Genomic DNA, 23,918 nt, shown 5'->3' on the forward strand with positions numbered 1-23,918 from the left:
GGATAAAAAGTAATCCCTAGCTGCCAAAAGATCATTGCAGTAGAAAACGCGCTTGCACTCATACAAATATATATATTATAAACACATGAATGTATTTGTGCTGTTAAGAAGAGATTTTTGCATGGAGAGCCCTGCTCATACAGAATTATTCACTCTGTCATTCCTCCTGTTTTGCCCACCTGTGTCATTGAATGGAGTAGGAGCTGAGCGCTTAGCTGAGCTGTCCCCAACTGCAGAGTGGGGAGGGGATACTGAGCAACATCTGCTCATGTACTTTGAAAGTGCACGTGGATGCTGACTTTACTTGCTGGGTAAAGTCCTCACTTGCAGATGCTCATATCTCAAAAATTAGAAGAGCTAATTATTTAAAAATTAGGCAGTATTTTCATCAGTCAGACAGTAGCTTAAGATGTGCAATGTTTCTGAAATATGTTCATTTGTCTAGACTACATCAAAGGCATAAAACCATTTTTTTGGAGTCTGATGTGTGTGACAATTGCATATTGCTCCTCAGATTCTCTTTTCAGATTGAAAATCGCTCAGTGGTTCAAAAGAAGAATTCAAAAAACAACTGAAGTATAAAGGGATAAATTAAGATTCTGTGTAAAGATTCCCAATACAGTTAGCGGGTTTTGAAAAAGCATACATTTCAAATGACTTGTTAAACATTCTGTCTGCCAAAAGTAATAAAATAATAATTTGCAATAGTGAAATCTCTTTCATCAAAGAACCACAGAATGTGCTATAAAACTAGCAGCAAACTTATTTTGACTAGGAAGAAATTAAGATACAAAGAGGTTTAGGCCCAAATATCTGTCCCTGTCACTGATATGATGTTATTCTGTGCCAGGATGGAAGAAATAGACCCTTTTTACACCTTCAAGAAATGACAGGCTACCCTTTCTTTCTGGCTTTGTGTTGGTTGACAAGATGTTCTCTTCTTGGTCTAGATTATCCTTAGGTCAGTGTCATCTCTTTCAAAGCATAAAATATTTCCCAAAGTCCCAGTGTATCTTCAATTTATTCTTCCTACTGAAATAAAAATACTCGAGCATACCTATGCTCATAATCCCTCCTGGACAGAGGGCAAGGGAAAAATGAAGTCCTCTGCTCAGCAGCTTCTTCAGCCTCCCTGGAAAGGATAAAGGTCTCTAGACTGCAGTCACAACAGCAAGTCTTTCTTGCATCAAGTCTGTAGGCACCTGAAACATAATGTTTATAGACCAAAGAGGGTGAGGCAGGTGGGTGCTGCATAGAAAATTGGCAGTTGTCTGCCCATGAGGTGATGTTTGTGTCCACATGCTGTCCCCAGCCCCTGGGCTGCTCTGGCCCCAGCCTGTGTCACTGCTAGGGGGCTCCTCCTTCCCCAGTGCAAGACTGGGCGTAGGCCCTGGCTGCATTTCTTGTGGCTCCTGTTGACCTATTCCTCCAGCAGGTCCAAGTGCCTCTGGTCATCAGTGTTACTTTCTCCTCGCCCATGTCCCAGCATCAGTCATGAACCTGCCAGCTAGCTGCCCCAGCGCACCAGGGAAGAAGAGGCAGAAGCAATCTGCTGCTCACATGAGATACTCACAGTACTGCTGAGGGGACCTCAAGATGGGAGTTAAAAATCAAGAGTCTCACATTCATCTCTTGATCACTTAGCAGAGCTCCATCTGTGTGGGAGATGGTTCCTACACAGCTGAGGCAGCACGGGATGGGATCCAAGGCCACTTTCTGTCACGAGGTCCTGAAATCAGAAGCAGTGAGATATCATGCGAGGCTTTGTGGACTGAGCTGCTGTCAAGCAAGATAAAACATATCCCCCACCAAGATGTCCAGCGGAGTAAAAATGCAGACTTTTGCATTTATTTCAAAAATAGGTTTCTTCTGATAAAATGTTTCCTGGAACAAATCCCAAACCTGTCTTTCTTTTGGAAACATTCCCAAATGCACTTACCTGTGAAAAAAAAACAAAAACATTAAGTATTAGAAATCTTAGATATCAACAATTTGAAACAAATATGAATCAAATTTCTTTCCTTGTGGGGTTCAGGTTTGGCATTACAGCAGATGGCTGCAATTGGCAGCTCTATCCTGACAAATCTGAGCAAAACCCTGGACCTGGACAACCTTTGGTGTGCAGTTTCAAGTGTCATCATCTCTAATTATGAAGTTTTGAACATTTGGTGGAACAAGCTAAAAGAAAGTAATTTAACACTGGGTGTTGCAAGATTACCAGATCCACTGACCGTTAGTATTTGTGCTAATCACCTCTATTCACTGCAAGTTCATTTTGCAAATAATACAGCACATCATATACTAATTTATTTTCAAGCACCAGCTTTCTCAAGAAGCACAATGCAAAAACTGTCTTCATAAGAATAAGTGCCCATTAAACTGTTGCTTGTCAGAGCTCTGAAGCTCACATTGATGTTGAACTAATAGTGCCAAACAAAAGCTCTGGAATATTCCACTTTTCTCATCTTGGAAATCTTGGGAATCTCAGTCTTGGAAACTAAAACCCACTGCAGGACTGTTTTCTTCCTACATCTGCATAGCTCCAACGGGCCAAAGTCCTCTTGAGGCCTGTCTGCCAACACCAACAAAGTACTATTTGTCTTTAGAGATGCATGGAGATGAATGAAAGGGAGGTGTCTGGTTGAGATACTTCATAGAAAGAGGAAAAGGTGGTTGTGTATTAGACAAACTAGAAAACAAAATAAGGGCAGCTGAGAAGGCAGGAGGGAAGCAACAACAGAGAGGGGAGATGGCTGCTATAGAATCATATGGGTCAGCAGCAGGGTTAAGGAAAGACCCCAGCCTCTCAGCCTAAAGTGAAGTTCTTCATTTAGAGGTCTATTTTTCACTGGCTAAGTCTGAAATGGGCTCACCTTCTACCCATAACATGCCACACTGTCACAGCACACCTGACTGGAGAGCAGGACACATGGCAAAGCACATGGTTTCCCTCTCTGTACAGTCTGTGTGGTTCCCAAAGCCCTCTGCTGTGGCCACAGCACTGCTCATGTGCCATGCTTCTCCAGCTGAAGATGTTTAAAAAACATTATAAAATACAGTCTTCTCATAAAAGTGTAACATAGGGTCCAAAGAGTGTTTTAATACAAGATGTGGGGAGTTGCTCATGAATTTGTTCCTTCAAATGCTAGCATTCTTGCATCTTAACATAAGCTTCCATCATTTTTTGAGTATTTGTGCACTAGGGGGAAAACACACAAACAAGTCTATATTGTGAAATTTAATTTAAATTCAACAGTAAGCTTCAATCAGCTACTGCTTCAACACATACAATTAGGAGCAAAACCACATAGTTAAGAACCTTAATTTGATTTTAGAGAAAAATAAATTTACTGCAAGCTGTGAATATGGAGGATGTCTGAAAATCAAGCCTTTGCTGCTGCCAAAATATTTCAGTGTCTATCTTTAAATGCTGAGCTTAGGAAATCTGAATTAAAAGCAACAAATGCAACATACACATAAACACAAGCCCTGCCTATAATTGGAATGACTTTATCTAATTTTTATATCACCTGAATATTCCAGATAAAGATGGCTTTACAACTTTGCTGACATTACAGCATCTTTTTTTCTTGTATTGTGTCTATTCAAGTCAAAATTCATTTATTTGCAAATACTGGCCTAATGTACTTTTAAAATGAGAATCTTACAAGCAAACTGAAAACATAATTCCAGGCATTCCAAGAATAAAACAAAAATGCAACCAGCTTTCTGAAATTTCTGTGCAAAATTAAGAAGATAGATTATACTTATTTTATGACTAGGTTACTTTTTCTTCTGTTTGATATTGTTATTTTTAGACATTTTTTTTTTTTTGCAAGTCATGAGAGCAGAGGAATTTTCTTTCCTTCCTTCCTTCCTTCCTTCCTTCCTTCCTTCCTTCCTTCCTTCCTTCCTTCCTTCCTTCCTTCCTTCCTTTCTTCCTTTCTTCCTTCCTTTCTTCCTTTCTTTCTTTCTTTCTTTCTTTCTTTCTTTCTTTCTTTCTTTCTTTCTTTCTTTCTTTCTTTCTTTCTTTCTTTCTTTCTTTCTTTCTTTCTTTCTTTCTTTCTTTCTTTCTTTCTTTCTTTCTTTCTTTCTTTTAACCCAGTTGTCTAAAAAATCTGATTCATTACCCATGTGGGAATTCTGGTGGTACTTTGTAATGGAAGAGAAAACAAGAATTAGGAAAAGAAAAATCAATGTAGTCACTGAGCTTAAGGGCCACAGCTGAATTAGTTTCAGTACTGATGGCAAGGTACTATGATTTGAAAGGACCTGATGAAGTAAGAAAGAGGTAATAGTCATCAATGTTTTAAATTTTCTAGAAATAACTTAGTACATAGAATAGCACCCCTGCATTGCATAAGACCTACAGGCATTCTGTTTTTCTATCAGATCTTCACATTTCTTTCAGAAAACAGGAGGAGTGAATGTTTAAAGACCTGAGTGAGAGGGAGATATGTCACGCAGCAAGACAGCTGCCAGCTTGGTGTTTCATAGCACTATCAGAGCAAAGGACATGACTCAAGATACAGCAGAATGAGAGAGGAGACCAAAGAGAGAACATGACCAAAGCAATGAGACATCATTTATTCATACTTTTATTGCCAGAAGTAAATAAAGTTACGCTTGTAATTACTGCAGCATATGTGGAACTAGAAGCAAAACTGCTGAAGCTTTATTGTCCAAATAACACTTAAAGGTAGTTAATTTATACACAGGCACACTAAAGAAACAGTACCCATTATCACTGCTGTCCACTCTAACACATTAAATCTTCAGCCAGATTTAATTTAACAAGAAGAGCCTCAATCTGCCACTGCTGCAGTCTCTCCCTTCTGCATTTCACAGCTTCTTTTATGTGCCTGGAGAGAGAAGGAGGCCCTGTAATTAGCTGCTGATATTAACAGCCTTTCTTTTGCTTTATGAAGTTGGAAATAAATGGTCGCATTACCAAGCAGACTGCTGGATGCTCATCATATTTTGTTTTAAAGAGCTATTTCAGCTGGGCATGAGACCCGTTGTTTCTATGCTGCTTGCTCGGAGTTTCTTGCCTTCATGTAAGGGAGTTTTTCATTCTGTATTAAAGCAAATTGAAGCCCTGGTTCTGTTTATGTTAACAGCAATTCTCCCGCCAAGGAGATTACAATCTCTAACATGAGAATATGAGGAGGAGCAGACAGCAGAGCAGTACAGAGATGTGTACTGATATCCTCTTCAGCAAATTACACATCAGAGTCTGAAACAAGCTACTTATTTATTTTTTTATTTTTATTTTGTCTAGTAAAAAATCAGATAGAGCTTCCTAGAAAGCAGGATATTCTCAGAACAGTGTGGCAGCAGTTTCAAAAGTCTTATATTGTCATTGCTTTTCACAGTACATTCAGGAGCTTAATTTTCTCTAACCTCTATCTCCAAGTCGGTCAAAATTGGCCAGAGGGCTAAAAAATTATTGGATGGGGTCAGAATACAGAGGTAAGTTGGCAGAGGAAAGCGATTAGTGGTGGAGGGCTCCCTTTAGTGCTTAAAACAATGCAGAAAGGGGCACACCTGGGTGAGTCACAACAGTCTCAGCAGTCAGAGGCTCACACCACATACAGTTTTCTGTTAAACGGGCAGAAAAGTAAAAGAAGAAGCTGCACCAAAGACAAAATTTCCCCTTTACTTTTGCATGACCAGCTTTTCCTGAAGCTTCCTGAAACAATTGGCCCTGCTTTCATTTCAGCACTTTTTCCATCAAGGATGTTTTCTTTTGTCCTCTCCACACGTTTATTTAAATAGAGAGAACTGCTATGATTTAAACAACTGGAAATATTTCTATAATGTTCAATGAAAAGCAAAGCTCCTTGTTTAACTCTGGGGAATCACATTTACATAATGGATAAATCTTGCGTTTCGGTGAAGATATTGGCAATGATCAGCAGAGAGACGTTAGCACTCATTCTAAAACATACGTTTGCACTAATGTTTGCTTAAACTAAGTACCTGGGGAAGCTTGTTCAGAGATTTGTTGAACAATAAGAACACTAACCTTTCAGACTGAATCTCTGCAGTGGGAACCTTAGGGACAATATTAACTGACTTAATGGATTCTTGCATTTGCTCTAACATATATGCTTTTCTAACCCACTTTCACTCTTGCACAAATTAAACTCAAGCTCCCTTTTCAATACTCAAGTTTTCTCTTTCGTATTGCAGCTATTTTATCCTGCTATCTACTCATTTTAAGCTCTTGATATGCAAAGACTTTATGGAGCAGCTTCCACTTCAAACCATTCTGGAAGCTGCAAATTCTGGGCAGTGCTTCCTCCTCTTGGCGACCTACAGTGAAATATCTCCATATCCCTGCCTGCTTGTGGTTTGTGCGTGTGGGAGTGGCAGCAAAAACTTGAGTTCACTACAAGTGTAGAATAATGCTATCTACAGAAGTTTTTAATAGACTGAGTCTCTGCACATCCCTGCTTTTTCAATAAGCGATAGATATCTTCTGAAATCCCAATTTTTATCCTTAGTTGTACAGCAGTACTCTAACTGATGGTATCATCTACCCTTTCTTAGAGAATATTTTCTCTGCTGGAATGAAGAGCATGATTAGTTTAAAATTGAAGATCCTTATTTTACATAATTATATGTAAAGGCAGAAAATGTATTTCTATCATTTATTGAAGCTTTTTACAGGAATTCATCCCTGAATTCTGAAGAAAAGTACATTTTATATGTATAGAAAATATCAGCAGTAGCAGTCAAGAATAGCTATGGTAACAAGTCTAAGAGATTTTGACTCATATCATAGTCAGTGAATACAATTCCTTTATGTGAAATATCCCTGAAGACTTTTTCTGAACAAAATTATACAACTGTTTTTCCCAAAGTGTGACAGCATATTGCATGGCTGACACAAGACCTAGGAAATGGGTACACTGCAGAGTGCTCTTGTCACAATACATGCTTAGCGGTGTGCATGCACACGGGCTCTGAATGCATTGCATTACAAACAGAAGGCACTTTATTTAAGAGAAATTCATTTTACAAGTCATCTTCTTTATAAATTTCAGGTAAAATTTTGGAAAGGAAAAGAAATGAAAAAGGCTGCTGAAAGTATCTTTGCACAGAAAGTTGTTTTTAAGATGAGGTCAAAAACTTGAATAGCATTTTTCATTTTACGTGCATCATGAAGAATGCAGATCCTCATTGTTGCATTATCAGTGAATTTCAAGTAAGTTTGTTTTTATTCTCAATCCATAACCTATTAGAACAAGACCAGAGGAAGTCCATGAGGATGATAAAAGCGCTAGAGCACCTCTCCTATGAAAAAAAGCTGAGAGAGCTGGAGATGCTCAGCCTGGAGAAGAGAAGGCTCCAGGGAGACCTTATAGCAGCCATCTAGTACCTAAAGGGGGCCTACAGGAAAGCTGGGGAGGGACTCTTTGTCAGGGAGTGTAGTGATGGGACAAGGAGTAATGGCTTTAAACTAAAAGAGGGGAGATTTAGATTAGATATAAAGAAGAAATTCCTTACTATAAGGGTGACGAGGCACATGGAATATGTTGTACAGATAAGCTGTGGATGCCTATTCCCTGGAAGTGTTCAAGGCCAGGTTGGATGGTGGGAGGTTTCCCTGCCCATGGCAGGGGGTTAGAATTAGATGATCTTTAAGGTCCCTTCCGACCCAAACTATTATATGACTCTATGATTCTATGATTGCTGTTTGGAATTGAAAATAAAAAGTTGTACTAGACATTATGGACAGTTTGCACTTCAAGGTCATCTACTGTAGGGTTCAACAAGCAAGTCCCTTGTTGAAACATCTATGGAAATTAATAAGAAGTAAACTAATGATGAATTTTATAACCATAAAGCAATTATAGTGTTATTATTTTTTTAATCATGTCTATTAATAAAATAGTTTCATTTGTAGATAAAAAATGTTATTTAGTACATTCATATAATGTCTCAAAGAGTGAAAAACTATGCTTTTACTAGCTAGTGTACATGAGCTTTATGGGAAACTTAAATACCTTCATAACTATAAAGAGGTTACTTTGACTTCTGATAAGTTTCACTGGTGAGTGAAGCCTGAGCTGTGGCATCCTTCAAATGTGGCTTTGCCTCTGCTGAATTGACATTCTCCTGACTTATTCCCTTAGGGATCTGCAGCTTCAACCACTCAACTCTCTGTTGAGAGTTGTTTTAAACAAGAAAAAAAAAAAAAAAAAAAAAGCATAATCACATACTGAACTTTCTATCAAATGTCAGAAAATGAGAACTTGCCAGGAACAAAAGTTTCAACCCAAAGCTTGCTTTTAACAAGAGATGTAGCACCACTGTGATGGTTTTATTTAACCTGTATTTAGAAAGCTGTAATGCATTCTTGGATGCTCCTGTGATTTGCACTGTGATATGAATAGCCCAGCAGGCAAATGGTTATACATTCTGAGTTTTTCTCTTGCTTAACAGAAGATCTGTCATAGTATATCACCTGCAAAGTGCATTTCCATGTCCTGTTTCTGACTGGCAGATGATTCCCTTCTGGGGAAGACAGGCCCTTACTTGCTCCTGGTTCCTAGTCTGATGGAGCTCGCCTAGGTAATGTTATAAGGTCACATCAGCATACCAGTGGAAAAAGAGAAACATTTTCCAGCCAGATACCTCCAGACTGCATTTTGAATACATCATCCACCCTCATGATTTCCACAGCTTTGTGAACAATCTAAACACCAAATAACAAGGTATCTTATCACCTTATCAAAAGCTCAAAAAATTCTCCTTATGTAGACTTTATTCCACTTTATTTCTATATTCTTCCACTGAAAATATTTCCCATGGAGCAGTGAAAATTCATTACACTTTTTGGATCCATTACTCTTTTTGGATCCATTATAGCAAGAGGAAAATCCTCTTATTTATGTAATGTCTGTGCCAGCCTGCAGCTCCTCTGGATCTTCCTCCTGATATTCTGGCTGAAGTTTTTCCTGTGTCTTTCTGCTTACAGACTCCCCCAGAAAACCAAAGGTCTTATCTCTTTTATCTCCTTCTGGTTGTAGCTATAACTTAAAGGAGAAGCTTCAGTTTAATTGGTAACAGCTATGCACATCTATGCACAGCCCTGTTGGGTGCCCCCCCAGGTCTTCCGATGTTCTCAGAGAGTGCTAGTCAGAGATTTTCTGCTTAATATCCCAGCTGTTTCCTCCTTCTGAACATCCCTTCTGTCTCTTTCTTCATTTGTTGGTGTGCATATTTGTTGGTGTGCATATTCATCTCAACCCTTAGTTCCAAGCCCCAGCTACTTTCCAAGGGCTATTTGTTATTCAGCATAGCTTACCTCCAACTCTTTCTATATATTCTCCAATAAAGATGCTCAGAAGAAGAATATCACAGCTGGACAGACACACGACAGCACCTTCTTGGCCCTGCTCTCATAACTCTGAATCTTAGATGGATTCTGAGCCAATATTGCATGTCATCACTCCACTTCCATCTCAGTTACAAAGGTGAATAATAATGTACAAACTGCTTTTGAATTCCAGGAGTTAACAAGCCTGTGTAGAGAATTTCATGTTCTCTGAGGTATCACCATGCAGGTAGACTTCTTTAAAACTCAATAACATGTGATTGTTCTGGATTATGTTTGAAGACCTCATTAAAACTTCTGGAGATCAAAATTATTTAAAAAGATCTCTAGAAACTTTTTTTTTGAAGCTACAGTTTATCATTTTGACCAAACAGTCTGCAGCCTCAGACTCATTTTGCTTATATATAGAGCCAGCCACACCTCCAGATGGACAGAGACCAACAGAGCCCCACCAGGAAAATATATTCTACAAAGACTTAGATGTCTGATAGGATAAGCTGAAAATACCTTTGAGTTCAGGCAGGTAATTTTCTTAGGTTTGGGCAGTTTAAAAAGATGGGTGTCCTATTCAATCATCCCCTTTTCTTTATCTTCCCAAAACAGGAACAGAAAGAATTACTTCTTAATTTCTGTCTGATAATTACATGTTGCTTTCATCTAAGTATTAAGGAGCATTGACAGACAGCCAGAAAGCAACATTTAGTACTATGTAGGGCAGGTTGATTGGCTTATGTGACAAAGTAATCCATGACCAAAAAACTAGAATATGTTTCAGTCCTACCCTGCAGTCTTCTAATTACAGAATGCAAAGCAAGACTGCATGCTTAGCAGAGAGTAGAGCAGCCCCTTTTGGCAGCAGCACACCAGATGTAAAATGAAACTGCACACTGAATTTACACTTATCCATTTCAACGAGCAGGGTTGTATTTGTGTAGTAAACGACAGAATTTGATGTTAGTTCCTCACATGCATCACACTGAAAATCGTGTTCTATTTTTTGGCATAACAGAAGTAAAGTATAAAGCCTCCTATTCAAATCATTGATCAAATTATAGTCATAAATAAAACTATGTGTTCAAAGTAAAGAGGAATTTGGCCCCGTGATGGATTTTGTCTGGGAGATAGATTTATCACATACAATTTTATTATGCCAAATCCTTTACAGTAAAATAAGTAGTTCAGACTTATCACCCAGTATTTAAAAAATAATCGGGATTTTGCTATTCTTCACACACAAGCTTTCTTTGCCTCTATGGAGCTACACATTTGAGTTAAATGTCAGTGAAAATCACCAGTACAAATATAAAAAGTGTCAGTGTGAATCATATCAGCAAATTTATGTGGTAATTGACACTGGCGCAAGCTTCATCTCATTCTTGTATGACCCAGTCTATTTTGGGCAGTCTATTTCTTCCATCCAGTTTCCTGAGAATTATGTACATATTTACTTCTCTAACAGTCACCTTTACAGCTTCTGGGATTCTTTGGCCAATTTCAGCCAAAGCTAATAGGAAGAAATTTTAAAGATATTGTATATGTACATACTTAATGGAAAAAGGTGATCCCTACAGATCAAAGACCTTGTTAACAGGCTTACAAGAGACAGGCAGTAACTTGAGCCCTTTATTACATGGCACAGTACATTTGTGACCATAAGTCACAGACCCATAGGAAATCAAATTTTCACTGTTTGAGGTGTTTGCACAATGGTCCAAAACCAAGAATTACAGGTGTCACTCAGTGTGCTCCTACACTGAAAACCCACCATCACATTTCAACTTTTCCAGATCTTTATTGATGATTATTATATATTCTTCATTTATAGTCATCGCAGAGAAACAAAATTTAGATAGCTGTATTACATTTTTTTTTTTTAATAAACCCTATCTTGTTACATGTCTATTCATATATTCAATTGATAATGATAACATTGAACAGGTTTTCTTTGAACTATTTTTTGTTAATGCAACCAATCCAATTCAATTTCTCTGTTGCTTACAGATTTATTTATGTATGTGTCTTTCTAACATATTGTCCCATAAATAGGGACAATATATGCCATGGCAGGAAAGATAAAGGCCAGATTCTCATCTTAAAGAAACACATTAAAGTTTGTCTAATACAGGGTTGGTGCAGATTGTCTTGCTTTTCAAGATAATGTTATGCATCCTATGCATTTGGTTGTTTACAAAATCCATTCTTATTAGGGGACAGTTCATCAAACTCTGAGACAGCTAGAATCAAGTTAAGTGCATTTAACTGACCTTGCCAGTCTTCAGGATTACAGACTGGTTTGTGTTTGTTCTGACATACAGATGTCCAGATTTTGAGTAGAAATCATTCTTGTTTCCACAGGCCATGCAATTTTCCCCTAGAGAAGAAATTCACCCAGTTGAAAAGGATGAATGAATACCGCTGGGTCAAAAAATATTGTAAGTTAGGGAATAATTTTCATTGTTATTTTTCCCCTCTTATGAGTTTTCTGTCTTTTTCAAGGTTGCACTACTCAAAAGACTTCTTAATGAGTGGTTTTAAGAATTCTGTAGCCATCCCACTATTTAGAGATAGGATTATCATGTCAGGTTTCCAAAAGTGTATGTTTTCTGATATATAAAGAATGTATCAGTAGTGATTCAATACAGAGGAGGAAATACAAAGCATCTGACATCAGGTCCAGATCCCGTGATGTGATATAACTTATGAGCTCATGGTGTATCCAGTTACATTTCAATAGGAAAAACTTTCATTGAAGGAACAGGCTGAGAGAAGAGCAGTCACTGCATCTTTTCTACAAGTTAATACTTCAGCATTACAGACCTGTCTCACAGATGAAGGAGCTAGCTGAGAGGCTATATTAAGATTTTAAAGCAAAACCAGTTCCAGAGCCCAAGATGGCTTATATGCAGTAAAAGCACTATCCTGAGTCAAAGTCCACAGAAAGCCACTTACTTCTCCAAGCATTTGATTAGATTAAGGTTGTGTGTGCAGCAGTATTTACTGCTGGGCTGTTGCCCATATCTTAATGGAAACAGAAAGGTGAATTCCAGTAGGAGACCCAGGGATTTATACAGCTACTTAATTTGAGCCTTGTGGCTCTCTTGTATGTGCCCTGTGCACAGAAGAAGAGTCAGGTTTTCATCTCATCCTAGCTGCTGAGCACTCAAAAGACACATGAAGGGAAAGGATTTGTACATCAGAAACTGATGAGGACTGAACTCTCACCTTAATTTAACATGGACTGAACAGGCAAAAACTTGTGCATTACAGAGGAATATCACCATCTGAGCTGTTACACAGCAACAGACATGAATAGCATCTATTTGTCCACAAGCAGACACTTCTGCAGAAAGTCTTGGTCTTAGATTCCATGCACTGAAGTATAATTTTCCACAGAAGCAGATATAGTTCTGCAAGATCCCAGTGCTTTAACATTTACTCAGAGAAACCTTTCTGAATTCAGTGGGCTTCCTATGTACAAAAACATACTAGTAAACATGAGTAACTGGAGAACAGAATTCCAAATTAGTGGAAGATGACTGCTGCATCAAAGTGTAGAACAATGGTCTCAAGATGTTTTTGTTAAGAAGGATTGTCATTGGTTGCATGATTACATATGCATGTCCTTCCTTGCAACCTATATATTTATTTATCTTCCTTCCATAAATGTCAAGAAATTGCTTAGCAACGCACAACCATGCCATCCTGCAGGACAAGTAGCAATATTTATGATGGTGGTGAAGAGAGAAAACAGTGTGTAATTAAGTGTCATAACTGCTTTAAAATTAAAAAAATAAATAAATAGAAAAAAGGAAAAGCCTAGATTAATTTCTCTGCTATATTTTCTGTATAAACATAATGGTCCAAAACCAATAAGCACTAGCACTGTATATGTCATGTGAAGGGTCTCTATAATGAAATTTTTCTCTTGCATTTAGTTGTCCCACTTCTTTATTGGTGGCCGTTATTGATTCTCCTGTTGTAATCACATCAGACTGCATTAGGAAACGACCTCAGTTTTTAAACAAAACCTCATTATCTAGCTTAATTCCTATTCCCATTTCCAGATACAATATGACAGTATTGGAAATGATAATATTGAACATTTCTGAAGTAAACACAGTCTTTTGGTTGCATTTGTTTCTTTTTTATCTTTAAACTATAAATTACCTTTTTCTCACAGTCATTTATCTAGAGTTGGAATGGACTTTATACAACAAGTACCTGTTCAATCTGGTATTGTTACCAAGCAAAATCTTTCATATTCTAGTAGCTCAGCACGGCTGAGACCGTCCTCACTAGAGAACTAGTACCTCATATGCTTTCCTTACACAACAGCTGGGATTGCTAAATGAATCACAGCACTATATTTAATAAAAAAGAGGAGTAAAATGGATGCACAGAAAGTTAATGTAATTTATGTTTGGAGACTGAAAAGAAATTTATTTGACTTCTGTAATCCCCATACTATGCTATAGCATTGAATTTCTAGTGTTCTGCAAAACAATTCAGGAAGAAAGGTTTACTTTGAGGACTTAGAGATGTAAATAGATTTTTTCAGTCTTAAACAAACAAACAAACATCCAAACCCATAGAAACATCAAATTCATATCCTAGGTCCTCTTGGCTGCAACAATCCCAGCAGCTCTACAGAGCAAACAATCTCTATAGCATTACAATTTCTCTGCTTTTCAATATGCTTCGATTTTGTTTTTAAAAAAACATCTTGTTAATTGTCTGGCTACCACATGCAATGTTTCCAATGAGAGCTCTCTCCAGCAGTGAGGGCATGAGAGAAGAACCCTGTCCCAGCTGCGCTTAGCCTCCCTCAGAGCAAACACTCTTCTGGTTCGAAGCCTGTGGGGAGGAATTAAGCAACATTTGCTGTCTGAAGCAAGATGTACAACAGCCCAGTCAGTAACTTGCCTTTTTTTCCCCTGAGAAACAAAAGTGTTTATAAACTCCTCACAAGATGTACAAGCTTCTTTGATTAAACAAGCTATGTCCATTGATGATTTGCTGAGGGAAACTGTGTTAAGATATAAAAGAAGCAAATGGAACTATAAATTATTTACCCATGTATTTACTTAGGAGCTTTAATATTGCTAAGCATACTCTGCTACACAGAGATATTAACCTAAACACAGAGTATGGCCTACATTTTTAACAGAATTGCTCTCTCAGTTTTATTTACTTGGTCCACTTCAAATTCAAATCTGCAGATAATATGACTTTGCTTTGCAGGTTATCACTGTAGAAGCAAAATTCACCTCACCCTTGAAACTTACCTATTTTCCTTTTGTAAATACTGCCTTTCCATACCCAGTTCTCTCACACTTACATTCAGTTAAACTCATTCACTTGTCCTGTCCATGCTCAGTTCAAGCATTTCATGTGATTTCTCAGTATTTGTTGGCATACAGGGTTGTTAGCTTCATCTTTTATTCCTTGCTGGGTTGATGCTTAGAGCCTACCTCAGTCTCACATCCTTTGAGCTAAAAGACTTAGGTATTTTATTCTCTTCAACAACTTTTTCCATATCATGTCATTCTTCAACTTTGTACCAATTTCACAACTCCAACTGAAATTATTACTTTGTCATTTCATCAGCAGAACATTAAATGATGGGGAACTTTTCTTTTTTTGACAACCTTTACCTTAACCTTCAACTACTCTATTAGGAGGCAATGATCATTGCTACAGAATTTTATCACATATATTCATATCTTATGCTGACTTTCAACTTTCCCTTTTCCCCTTAGCTTGAGTTAAAGTGCTAAATATGAATTACTTCATGGTGCACTGTAACTAAATGAGGGTAAATAGACAGTTCACGTTTTAAATCAGTACCTTGCCTCTGCAAAGGAATTTCATAGATTTCCATCAGAGATTTTTCTGTTCCAGGAGATGAGATTTTAATGGAAATGTTCTATATATACTTTCATTATACATTTTGAAATTGCCCAATGGGATGTATTAGAACTTAATATTGATATTTGCAATGTGAGCAAACCTGGACAAACATGGGCATGTATGTTTGTATCCCTGGAATCTTTTCCTTATGGAAATTTTAATAAAATGAAGGAAAACAAAACAAAACAAAACAAAACAAAACAAAAACAAAACAAAAAAACACAAGCACCTTGTATTTTAACAGAGAGTCTCACAGTTTTCCCTCTTCAGTTTTACTTACTGAAAACTACATTGACCTATGACAGCTATCCAAATGTTTGTTTTTTGTTGTTGTTGTTGTTGTTTTTCCTCTGCCTCAGTTGTTTCTAAACCTATTGCACTGACTAAATCATTTCCACCTTCAGATTCTTCAGTTACACGCATAATTTAAGTATGCTTTCTTTGTAAAGAAAGAAAGTTCTGTTCCAATCACAAACACTACTGCTCAGCACAGAAATAAGAAACTTGCTGGGACTGGAGTGTCAGAGCATGTATGTACTTAGAGTGGGGCTCTAGAACTCAAACCTGATTTCCCAATTATCCCTACAATTTAAAGTGAAGCTGTCCCCATTTAGAAAAGTTTGGAAAGAGATCTGTATTTGTGGCCTTCAGGTAGAAGGTGAACATGGGGAGAATTGGTATTTTTGAGTTTGTTTCAAGACTGGGTTTTGGTTTTAAGAGACTGGAAATTTATAAAAAGGGAAAAGATCATTCAAAGGAGACAGAGGGTGGTAAAACAGGGTAATCAGAACATGTAAAAACCTATGCAGACTTTTCAAGGTACTGTACTGGGTCTGGCTGGAATGTTAACTTTCCCAACAGCAGCCCATTCAGTGCCGTACTCTATACTTGTAGCTGGAACAGCAGTGTTATCACACCAGTGTTGTGTCTACTGCTGAGCAGCAGTGGCACAGCATTGGGCCTTTCTCTAACCCTCCTAGGGGGTGGGCAAAAAGTGAGGAGAGAAACATCACTAGGGCAGCTGACCTAAACCAGTCAAAGGGATATTCCATACCATGTGGTGTCACACTCAGCAATAAAAGGTGGAAACAGGAAGAAGAGGGGAGGGGTGGGCTCTCGTTGAGAAGACGTCGGTCCTCCTCTCGAACACTGGCTGCGTGCGTTGAGGCCTTGCTTCAAGGACGTGGTCAATCATCGCTCATTTGTGGGAAGTAGAGAGTAATTTCTTTCCTCTGCACTTCCATATAGCTTTCATTTATTTTGTTTGTTTGTTTTCCTCCCTTTTTCCCCTTTTCCCTTTTACTTTCCCTTAGTTAAATTGTTTAGTTCATGGTAGTCTTTATTTAATTATTATAATTATTTCCCTTTAATTAAATTATCCTTATCTCAACCCGTGAGTTGTTCTTTGCTTTACTTCTCCCCCTCCTCATCTAAAGGAGGGGGAGTGAGAGAGCGGTTGTGGGGTTTAGCTGCCCAGCACGGTAAAACCACCACAGGTACCAAAAGAAAAATAAAATCTTACAATTTCATTTTTAAAACCCATAGCTCCTTTCTTTTTGGAGATTGCTTCAAGAATCAAAACTACTGTCAAGGAACTCTTTCTTTCCAAAAGCAAAAATAAAAATAAAAATAATAAATGAAATTACAGGCTTTTGCCTTTCCACATGTCCTTATTAGATGCATTCTCTTCTGTGTAGTAATGGGATGTGACATTAGGTACTTCAGCATAGATTTAACCTCACTGGTAATTCAGCACAAATTTAATGTAACTAATAATTCTCAATTGTCATTATTCCCATTATGCCATCATCTTCCAAGGAGGACCATGTGCTGAATTCCCATTTTGTTGCTGCTACGCCCTTCAGGGAACTTCTTGGCACTCTGGTCTTGGCTCATTTTCTTTCTTGTTGTCTACCTCCACGGCCCTGGTTGTGGGGATGCTCCTTACAGGTACACATGGGAAGGATGAGATGTTATTCACTTGTCTCTGCCTTAGCTCCCAACAGAAATCAGGTTATACCTTACAGAGCCCTTGTCCATTCCTTGCAAGCAGCTGAACTAAAAATTTGTGTTTCACAGGGACATTGTTCCCTCCCACTGATTTAAAACACAAACTTGAATGTTTTAAAGTTGCATTTAAGGCAAAGTCTGCTCTCAGGAGCAGCTATGTAACAGCCCTACTTTAACTAGGACTTCATACTTGTTTCTCAAGGATGTGGAAAGAGGTCTCCACCACTTCAGCAACATTTACTCTTGTAAAGAAAATGCAAAGTATTCTACTCCAAGAGAAGATGGGAAATTTGTAGCCTGTTCACACATATGTATTAAAAGTTTATTTATTTGTTTATTTATTTATTTTTAAGATTTCCAAACCTTGGTTAATTAACCCATTGTTACCTGAAAAATGTTCAATTCTGAGTCTTTAAATGAAATAACACTTATGGTAGAACTGTGTACAATCTTCCTGTGGTAAATTAAACCTGACTGTGACAAAACCCATTGTCAGAGCCTGAGGTCTGCAGGTTTTACTCAAAAGAATCACCTAAGCCAGCAGTTTTTCTTTTTTGTTTGTTTTTCAGCTTTAGTAAAATATTCATGATTTATAGGCTAGAAAGAACAAAATCAAGAAAATTAAATGTGGTTTTGAATTTGTCTGAATTTTTTAAGGTTTTATGGCAAAATTACAAAAGCTTTCTATTTCATACTAAGAAACTGAGAATTGAGTATACCTTAACTTTGAATTTTACCTCTAATTTAAGTTTTTTAAAATGAAATAAATATTGCTTAAATTTCTTCTAGGTAGCTGCCACCCTCCGTGATTAGGATTCTATTCACTGTTGCCTTTCTGCAGGTATTGTAATTATAGCTTGCAAACTGAAAGCAGAAGATAATCATTATCTGCACATATTTACAAGTTAAAAGCAATGCTGAAATATATTTTATTGTTCCAAACTGAAAGGGTGAATGTTCTCACACATTTCTTACCCCACTGCACTGCAGTGCTATTTGGTGTTGGTGCACAGATTCCTATCCAAAATTATTCTTGTGTAATTTCTTCAAGAATCAGATGGTAATTCTGAGCATAGACATAACAAAAATGTTCCAGAGATTGTTATAGCTTGCTCTACACACTGGTGTGTTTAGCTTTGAAACAGAGAAAAGTCCTAACAGTTCTAGTTGGTGGTTTCAAATGCATGTAATCTAGCATGGTTCTGTTTAACACACAGTAAATGAATGAAAAAAATAATCTCTAGAAATGTCATCCAGCTGCAAATGTCTGCTGTAATTGTTTACTTGACTGAAAATCTTAAAAAACCTTATGTGCTTGAGACTATACATTGATTAGAGATGCCAGAATCCTACAAGAAGCTACATTTTTTCTAGCATTTGAAAAGTAAAATAAGAAAAAAGGTTTTCCCTATGTATTTTTTACAAGAGTATTTGCAAAACAATATATCAACCAAGCAGTGTTCTCCAAAAGTGGCACCTAATTCTCACATGTGTTGAATAGCTGTTCTGTGAGAAATCAAGAGGAGCAGGAAGAAAACGAGGTGTTTCGTTCCTTCCCTGCCTCTCAAAAAGTAAGGAAGTCTTCATCCTCCAAAACAGAATAATGTAAAAAGCAGCTATTAGTAACATCAAAGCCCATTTAGATTTCTAATTGTATTGTAACAACTAAAGGCTGCGCATCCATCATTGTTCCCCACAGAAACATACACAAACAGTAAGCTGCTAACACACTTTCTTAGCTACAGAACTATATTTTGTGGCTGGGTATGTTTGTTTGTGTATGGATTTCTTGATTGGAAGCCTATGAACATAAGTGTACTTAAATCAACTGGTGAGACAACATATTCTGTTGTTCTGTTTATCTTACGTGTACACTTTATATAAAGACTACATTCCTCAACCAGCTGAAACTTCAGGGACAAATTCACCTCAAAGTGATTTGTTGTTTTTGAAAGTGAAGATTGATTTGATACAAGGTAAGAAAAAATTTCCTGTAGTAGTAGTCTGATATGGTTGGAAACTGGCAAATTTTGAATATCTCCAAGGCTTTTACAAATGTGCAGTCAGTAGGCTGCGGCTATTTTTGTGGACCTTTTCTAAAGACCTTTGCAGATAGCATTTGGAAATGAAGGCACTTACCACCATTAGAATAGCAGTCTTAATGCTTTGGGAAATACTTTCAACTAATGTTCCCGCTGGCAAATTGACTATCCATTTCTTCTCAAAGAAGTCTAAGATGTAAATGGTCTTTTTCAGAGTACGGAGGTTGTGCGTCAAAACCTGCTGTTCAACAATCCCAGCTGCATGCATCTTATTATCCCAGTGCTGATTACAAGATCCCATTGACCACAAGCTGCCTGTCTGCTTGTCTAGATGGTGTGATTAGTGTATAATCAATCTTTAATCCAATCAGAAAACTCTCTGTCTGCAACAGATAAAGGTCTCGGCAGGGTACTGATGAGGCCAGAGCCTTGGTATCTCTAAGGGGACACCTGCAGCATGTGAGGTGAAGAAGCTAAGCAGGCTGATCTAAGAGAAAGGAATTAAGGTGGTCTGAAAAAAATCTGATAAACAACATTCAAACAGAACAAACTAGGTAGCTAAAGTGTAGGGCTCAACATTCCAAGAGTCCCTGAAATGCTGTTCTGCTCTAAATCGTAACACAAAGAGAGAATCATCTTTTAGCTCAGAAAGACCATCCAAGGCATAACATTTAGTTTTTATTCATTAAAAGCCACCAAAATAATTTATCGGATTATCTGATTCCCTCCAGTGCATGAATTCATCTGTGCTACTTCATTTTTTACTTTGTTGTCTCTATGTCTTTAAAGGATGCTGGAATGGTGTATGTGACTTTGTAAATTATAATGCCAGAAAATAATTGCCTGTTCATTGCTTTTTCTTTTTTTTTAATTTCTTGACCCAAATTAAATATTTTTTCTCACTTTATCTCAGTATTCTTTCCTAATTCTGCAAATGGGATACTTATAATTACAGCTCATATTAAAGCTGTTAAAAAACAGCATATTATTATATGATAAACCCAATGTACTTTATATTAATCCCCATTGCTCTGCTTTAGGGCAAACAGTTTCTCATAACTTCTTTCTATGATATGACTTGTTCTTACTATATTAACATTCAAAATTAATAGTGAATCCTGACCAACTATCCTATCAAAGCTAAAGAACTTCCAGTATACCTCTTTTGTCACCTTATAAACATCTTTTAATTGTTCAGACTGAAACCATTATTTTTATCAATGTGTAATTATTTTAAACATAGTTCTATGAATTATCTTTATTTCTCCAAATACAGATTATTTCCACATACCCCATGGATTTACTCTTTGTAACTTCTGAGTGAGCTGCACTCCTGCTTTCTTGTTTTCCAGTGTATCTGGCACCTATCTGAGATACCTGCAGCAAAGCTTACATTTATCTAGGTTTATAATGAGCTTAAGATCAAAAGAAACAAAATTATTATTTTTTTTTCTTTTCTAAATGACCATTTCCCATGTATTTTTTTTCTGCTTTCAAAGTCTTTCTGTAATCAGAAAACAATGAACAACATCACAGTGAAATAATCTAATTGTTACAGCTCTGACTTCTAAAAAAAAGCTGTCAAAACTACTTTAAACTTGACAGTTTATGAAAAACCTTTTATTACATGTTTAACGTGGCCATAGTACCTACAAAAAGAACACCAATCAAATATATGTAGGTATTTAAAACGTGCTTCAAAGTCAATATGGACTACTGTAAACAGTCTTATATCAAGCTCAGAGCATAGTTTTAAAATTTGCCATGAACTAAAATAACTTATACCCAGCAGGACTGATCAAGCCTTTAAAGATATATGGAAAATATCCGCTCTTCATAGAATATGACCTTCATAACTCAATTTATGAGTCATTCCCTCACTTGTGGGATATTTTCAATATCATAATTGTAAAAAAAGAAAGAAAGGAAGGAAAAATGTTCAGTTATTCATTTTGCAGGGCCTTTTTATTAAAAGCAGAAATAACATTAGATGAAAATCATTTCACTGATAATTTTAATGAAATATGAAGTGCTTTGAATATATTTTATTGCAGGCAATATAGAAAAAAGGCACTGGCTGCTTAATGTGTCATTTAATGAATGGATTCCACATTGCTTTACTTTGCTACATTTGGAAGTGAGGGCCGTGCAAAGATGATAGCGAATGGTTTCAAAAGGGGGTTTCTTCCCACATTTTTAAATTGCTCTTCACCTAATGGAAAGTGCAAAGTATAATACAGCAGAAATGAGGCTGAACCAAAACACTGGAGCTAAATGCCTTAACAAATCTCACTGAATTTCATCCTGTAAACCTATCTCTAATATGGAAAAAAATGTGCAGATAATGTCCTAGCTTGCTGAAGGTCAGGCTGCAATCAGAAGGATTCTAGAAAATCTGATATCTCATCTAATCTGCAGTGAGCTAACATGGCAGTTGCTCTGTTAGCCCAGCTGAAGATGAGGCCCCGCTTGCTTTGCTCCAGGGTGGAAGCTCTGCCTGCAGTAGTAATGCAGGAATCGTTACAGGGAAGTCATTTAAGTTAGCTAAGTCATTTATTCTACACCTTTTTTGCTTTTAATGTCATCTCAAAGAAAACCAAACCAAGTGGCCATTGCTACAACAATCCTTTCTCCACTCTGTGATGTACTTTTGTGAATGACTCTCTAATCTACCTGTTATTTATTTATTTACATATTTATACAGAGACATACATGTCTCTGTACCAGCATATTTCCCATGTTTAACCCCAAACTATACAAGGTTTCCTCTGTTAATAGCTACCAGCTCTCATCTCAGGCTTTTCTTCCTGTAAGATGCAGATTCACTAGATTTGTCTAAAAGGAATGAACCATAAGTGATAACCATTCTCTGGATGGGTCTGCGTGCTGCGGTAGCTTGTGCTTGGTGTTGTCTGCATGTTATCCTCCTGACTGCCAAGAAGAGGTGAGGGCCAACAGTCTCTGACTCAGAAGTGCTAGCACTTAAGCAATAAGTGATCTGGGCTCCGGAGCTCAAGCTTATACCCTGACACTTTTTATTTAGCAGTGCATAGTCATTGGTACTTAGAAAGCAGCCCTCCACAATCACAAACATTGGGTTTTAAACTAAAAAAGAAAAGTTGCAGGAATTCATCAGAAAAAAATGCCAGAGAAAATTTTATCTTACCATTACAAACAGACTTCTTGTGTACTAGACATAATACCCTATTAGGTTAGAGAGCAGAGTTTACATGAAAAAAGAAGGTAGAGTGTATGAAGAAGGTCTGAAGCTGGCATTATAAAAGAAGGCTAGTCTTCATGTGCTGGAGAAACTTCTATATCAAGCATAAGAAGGATGCTACATATATTCCACAGTCATGAACACAGATAAAGAGGAAGAAAGTGAGAACTATCCCAGATATTCATCATGAAGTAGGGAAGTGGCATTTTAGCCCCAAGACTTCATCTCCATGAACCTGAACATAGCATAAATCGATGCAACACTGCAGTTCTTACCACAATGCTGATTGTAAGAACAACTGTGGGCCAGCAAGCACTCTGGAGGTCTTGTGGATGTGACTGCAAAAGGGAGGACTGGCAACCTCATCTTTTCTCTTACTCTCATCATTGCATTTTCATGGTTGTCAAGAGAAATGATAAACTGAAAAGGAAAATGAAGACAGCAAATCAACCAACAAACAAGCAAACAAGAAAAAACAAACAAACAAACAAAAAACTAGGCAAGGAGTCATATAATTAGTTCTTAACTTCTGTTATACTAGTGTAGTGTTTTACACATCCGGGCAGCTGAACTCCATCACAGCTGCTCTGTCACTCTTTCTCATCAATGGAAAAGGGGGAGAAAATAAGATGGAAAGGGCTCAAGGGTTGAGATAAGGACAGGGAGATCACTTAAGAATTATCATGAGGGGCAAAACAGGCTCAGCATAGGGAGATAAATGTAATTTATTGCCTATCACTAACAGACTAGAACAGTGAGAAAATAAAAGCAAACTAAAAACAACTTTCCTCTCCCATCTAACCTCTTCTCCCTCCTCCCCCCAACCAGCACAAATGAACAGGGAATGGGGACTGTGGTCAATCCCTGACACTTCTTCCTCGTCACTCCTTCATGCTCACTCTCTGCCCTTGCTCCACGTGGGGTCCCTCCCATGGGATGCTGTTCTTCAAGAACTGCTCCCACATGGCTCCGTACTACAGGGTCCATTTGTCAGAAGCAAACCTGGGGGGGCTCTCCATGGGCTGCAGCCTCCTCCAGGCCACATCCACCTGCTCCACCAGGGGCTCCTCCATGGACTGCAGTGTGGAGATCTGCTCCATGTGGCAGCCTGCTCCACGAGGGGCCTCTCCACAGGCCACAGGGGAACTTGTGTTGCGTGCCTGGAGCACCTCCTGCTCTCTTGCACTGACCTTGGGGGCTGCAGGGCTGCTTCTCACCCCTCCCTCCCAGCTGCACAGCAGTTTTTTTTTCCCACATTCTTAACTCTGTTCTCGCAGAAGCCCAACCAGCTTGGCTCATGGCTCAACTCTGGTCAGTGTAGGGTCCCTTTTGGAGCCAGCTGGGGCTGACTCTGATCTGACATGGGGCAGCTGCTGGGCTCTGCTCA

General features: G+C 37.9%; 1 long non-coding RNA gene across 1 annotated transcript; it reads right to left on the bottom strand.

Moving 5' to 3' along the window:
• Positions 1–1,314: 1,314 nt before the first annotated feature.
• Positions 1,315–23,650, bottom strand: LOC309875544. The gene is made up of 3 exons (XR_014317051.1): positions 23,534–23,650; positions 22,807–22,951; positions 1,315–1,729 (listed from the first exon to the last, which is right to left on the bottom strand). It is a non-coding gene; the product is annotated as an uncharacterized lncRNA (long non-coding RNA).
• Positions 23,651–23,918: the final 268 nt, after the last annotated feature.

This window comes from Aythya marila (genome assembly GCF_965140915.1).
Source record: "Aythya marila genome assembly, chromosome: 2".
Taxonomy (NCBI): domain Eukaryota; kingdom Metazoa; phylum Chordata; class Aves; order Anseriformes; family Anatidae; genus Aythya; species Aythya marila.